Here is a 4,456-nt window from a genome sequence, read left to right on the forward strand (position 1 = left end):
TTATTATTATTATTATTATTATTATTATTATTATGGCCATCTCCCCTCTTGTGGTTTCTAGCAACTGGGATTCAGAATCATGGCAGCCTCCAGCTATTCCATAACAAGAATAATACCGTATTTTTCGCTCTGTAAGACGCACTTTTCCCCTCCTAAAAAGTAAGGGGAAATGTGTGTGTGTGTCTTATGGAGTGAATGCAGGCTGCGCAGCTATCGCTGAAGCCAGAACAGCAAGAGGGATCGCTGTGCAGCGATCCTTCTTGCTGTTCTGGCTTCTGGGATTCAGAATATTTTTTTTCTTGTTTTCCTCCTCCAAAAACTAGGTGCGTCTTATGGTCTGATGCTTCTTATAGAGCGAAAAATACGGTAAATAGCAGATTTTTGTCCTTCCCATCACTTGAGAGACATGTCACTTCTGAGATGCCCTTTTTTCCTAAGAAGGGGGCTGACACAAATTCTGCTGAGGTTGTTGCTATCAAATTTAAGCTAGCATCATCAATGCATGCAATGTTCTGCAGACTTGTGCAATGGGACATCCCCCTCAAAACTGACTCTGGGGGAGTCGGTATAAGCCCTGGAACAGCACGCACAGGGATGGCTCTGTCTGGTGAGGTGAAATGCTTGTGGGGGCAGAACGTTGATCACAGCGTGACATTGAATCCCACCCTATAAAACTGCATTTCTGGCATGTTGGAGACAGCAGAATACTTAAGCAATGACTTTGTGCTCCATTTGAGGTACGCAACAATGACCTTCTGAGGAAGGAGGCACTTTGCAATAGCATGGCATTAAGAGAGACATTTTCCTCTTTTGCGGCCAGAGAATGACTCAGCAGTCTCACTGAAAACCCAAGTAAACATGCTTAAAATTATGCTGGGAGGCCCCTAATTGTCTTTGATTTGCTGCTTCTTAAAAGGCAAGGGCTCTGTCCCTTCGTGGCTGCCTGATGACAGGTAGAAATCAACAGCTGGAGAAATCTCTCGGCTTGGAGATGTCAGCTCTGAAGCAAGAGCTGCCTCTGATTTCTGCCTGCAATGATTTCTGCAAAAATAAAACCCAGTACTCTCGGCTTGGAGATGTCAGCTCTGAAGCAAGAGCTGCCTCTGATTTCTGCCTGCAATGATTTCTGCAAAAATAAAACCCAGTACAGCGCCTGTTTCTTGTTTGTACTTCACATAGGAGCAAAGCCCAAAGCAAAGCCTAAGAAAAGAACAGGTAGCACACCTAAATCTTCATTTATTTGAATTTCCCTGAACAAGGAACAGTAGGGTCTGAATAGGACTGGCTGGTCGTGGGCATCCTAGACCCTGATTTCGGGACCCAAACCTTAGACTTAGGGGAAGCTTCTGCTGATGTCATTGGGGCATTCCCTGGTGATGTCACAGGGCTGGGTCCTGGTGATTCTCTCTCTTACCACTGAGCCCTGGAGATGGAGGTTAATTGGGAGAGGGGAAGGGGGCAGACCCCAGAGAGTTTATGTGAGAATTATCCTGCCAGGCTGCAGCTTGCAAACTGCACTCATAGTCTTCTTAATATAAATAAATAAAAATAAAGGCGTACTTGCCCACCTGGAGATTCAAACCCACCCCTTCTCCCCTGTAGGGAGGTCCAAAAATTGTACGACAAATAAATGTTTCTCTTCTTTACTACCCTGTTGCTTTTTTGCTCCGACTTCCAGTTCCTTCTGGGGGATTCTAAGGTCTCATATATATAAATCACATGTTCCTAAATGTACAAGGCAAACACACATGCATAAGTATAATGTCTGAAACAGTACAGGAGAGCAATCCTGAAGGCATTTTGACTTTCCCAAATTGACCTCAAATATTTCCTTGCAAGGAGGAAGGAAATGGGAAAAGCTTTCCAGTTGTCTTTGGACCGTAGGAGCTTACACCTACCTTTTCAAATACAGTCTGGCAATTACCTGCTAAGCTGAGCAAACTATGAATATATGTAAGAGATTCAGGAACTAAACTGTTTACCATCTCAAAGGAATGGCCAGGATGCCCAGGTACAAGCATTCAGTGACCATTAGCAGGTATCCTGGAAGACAGGTTTTCTGCTGTAGACCTCCCCTTCAGGGATGTATGTATGATGTTTTGGGTGGTGGTCTTGAGCTACAGGGGATGCAATTTCAAAAAGTCTATGAAAGGGCTTGCACACCATTGTTCTAGGTTCCTCTCCTGCCTCCTGCATGTGGTGAGTGAGGACACTGTTGCAACAGTTTAATAAAGATCAGACTTACTAGCTGCCTTGCTTCTCAATATTCTCTGGTTGGCCTCTGTTATTTTCTCCTACAGATAGAGAACCTATTTAAAGACTCTATACGGGCTCTTAGATACCCCATAAGGGCAAAGGAGCAGTATTTTTCTTATAACAGCTGTCATATGGAGGATGGAACAAGCTCGTTTTCTCCTGCTCTGGAAGGGAGGACCCAAGTCCCCAGATTCAAGTTACAGGAAGGGAGATTTGATAGTAGTAATAATAATAATAATAACATGCACCACTACCGAGAAGGCCCTCTGCCTGGTTCCCTGTAGCTTTGCTTCTCGTAGGGAGGGAACCGCCAGAAGGCCCTTGGTGCTGGACCTCAGCGTCCGGGCAGAACAATGGGGGTGGAGACGTTCCGTCAGGTCTACTGGGCCTTTGAGGCCATTTAGGGCTTTAAAGGTCAGCACCAACACTTTCAATTGTACTCTGAAACGTCCTGGGAGCCAATGTAGGTCTTTCAAGACCGGTGTTATATGACATCGGCGGCCGGTCCCAGTCCCCAGTCTAGCTGCTGCATTCTGGATTACAGTATTTTGTGCTCCATAGGACGCACCGGCCCATGAGGCGCACCTAGTTTTTTGGGGGGGAAATAAAGAAAAATATTTTTATTTTCCCCCCCAGGCGCAGGGCTGGGGTGGGGGAAGCCCGAGCTTCCCCCGACCCCAGCCCCCAGAACAGTCTGCTCTGCGCAAGCCGTGGGAGCCCTCCCGTGGCTTCCGCAGAGCTTCCTGAAGCCTGGAGAGGGAGAGGGGTCGGTGCGCACCGACCCATCTCGCTCTCCAGGCTTCAGCGAAAGCCTGCCTTCGCCCCATAGGACGCACACACATTTCCCCTTCATTTTTGGAGGAGGGAAAGTGCGTCCTATAGGGCGAAAAATACGGTGATTGCAATTTCCGGGTCACCTTCAAAGGTAGCCCCACATAGAGCACATTGCAGTACAGTGGTACCTTGGGTTACATACGCTTCAGGTTACAGACTCCACTAACCCAGAAATAGTAGCTCGGGTTAAAAACTTTGCTTCAGGATGAGAACAGAAATCGTGCTGCGGCAGCAGGAGGCCCCATTAGCTAAAGTGGTACTTCAGGTTAAGAACAGACCTCCGGAACGAATTACAGTGGTGCCCCGCAAGACGAATGCCTCGCAAGACGGAAAACTCGCTAGACGAAAGAGTTTTCCGTTTTGGAGGTGCTTCGCAAAACGAATCTCCTATGGGCTTGCTTCACAAGACGACAATGTCTTGCGAGTTCCTGCGGTTTTTCCCCCTCCCCCCCCTTTTCTAAGCCGCTTAGCCGCTTATCAGCTGATCCGATAAGCCGCTAAAAGCCGCTAAAAGCCGCTAATCCGTCAATGGGCTTGCTTCGCAAGACAAAAAAACCGCTAGACGAAGAGAATCACAGAACGGATTCTTTTCGTCTTGCGAGGCACCACTGTAAGTTCTTAACCCGAGGTACCACTGTAGTCCAAGCGGGAGATAACTAGAGTAAGAGCTGTTTGTCGAAAAGGTGGTGGCCTCTCCTTCCTTGGAGGTTTTTAAGCAGCGGTTGGACGACCATCTGCCACAGATGCTTGAGCTGAGATTTCTACGTTGCAGGGGGTCAGACTAGATGACCCCTGGGTTCCCTACAAGTCGGTGGGTCTATTCCCTGCTTCTCTGCAGGGCAGAATACCGAAGGAGCCCAATGTCCCCAGCTCCTCTGCATCACATTGCAGAGCTGCCTCCCTGGCTCTTCCAGAGCAGGTGGGCCTAACTCAGCTGTTATAGCGTCACACCTTTCGGACTACAACTCCCATCAGCCCCTGCGGCGCGAGGTGGGCCTAACAGGAGTCGCTGGTTGGGGGGCCTCACGACGCCGGAGGACTACAACTCCCGCTTTCCCTGGCCGTTGGCCACCCCGGCGGAGGCTTCTGGGAAAGCGAGTCCAACGTCGCTGGGGCGAGTTGGTCTTTTGTGCTGCCCCAGCGGCGCGTAGCCCCACCCCCCGCGAGAGTCGATTGGCTGCTTCGGAGGGGCGTTCCCGGAGCCTTGTCCCGTCTCTGAGGTGAGCCGGCACGGGATTGGTCGGGAGAGGCTGCCCGTCCTACGTCGCGCCATTGACGGGCGGCGGGTCGCGACGCCCCGTGGCTCTGATTGGCCGGGCGTGCGGGCGAGGGGGCGGGCGGAGGAGCCGGGCGGGGGGAAGAAGGA

General features: G+C 49.9%; 1 long non-coding RNA gene across 1 annotated transcript in view; it reads left to right on the top strand.

Annotated features, from left to right (window-relative positions):
• Positions 1 to 1,646, top strand: part of LOC310713255 — a 258,239-nt gene extending 256,593 nt beyond the window's left edge. Inside the window, exon 2 of the long non-coding RNA XR_014529153.1 lies at positions 1,472 to 1,646. This is a non-coding gene — a long non-coding RNA (uncharacterized lncRNA). The remainder of the gene's footprint in view (positions 1 to 1,471) is intronic.
• The last annotated feature ends 2,810 nt before the right edge of the window (positions 1,647 to 4,456 follow it).

Source organism: Podarcis liolepis (assembly GCF_965112155.1).
Source record: "Podarcis liolepis genome assembly, chromosome: 8".
Taxonomy (NCBI): Eukaryota; Metazoa; Chordata; class Lepidosauria; order Squamata; family Lacertidae; genus Podarcis; species Podarcis liolepis.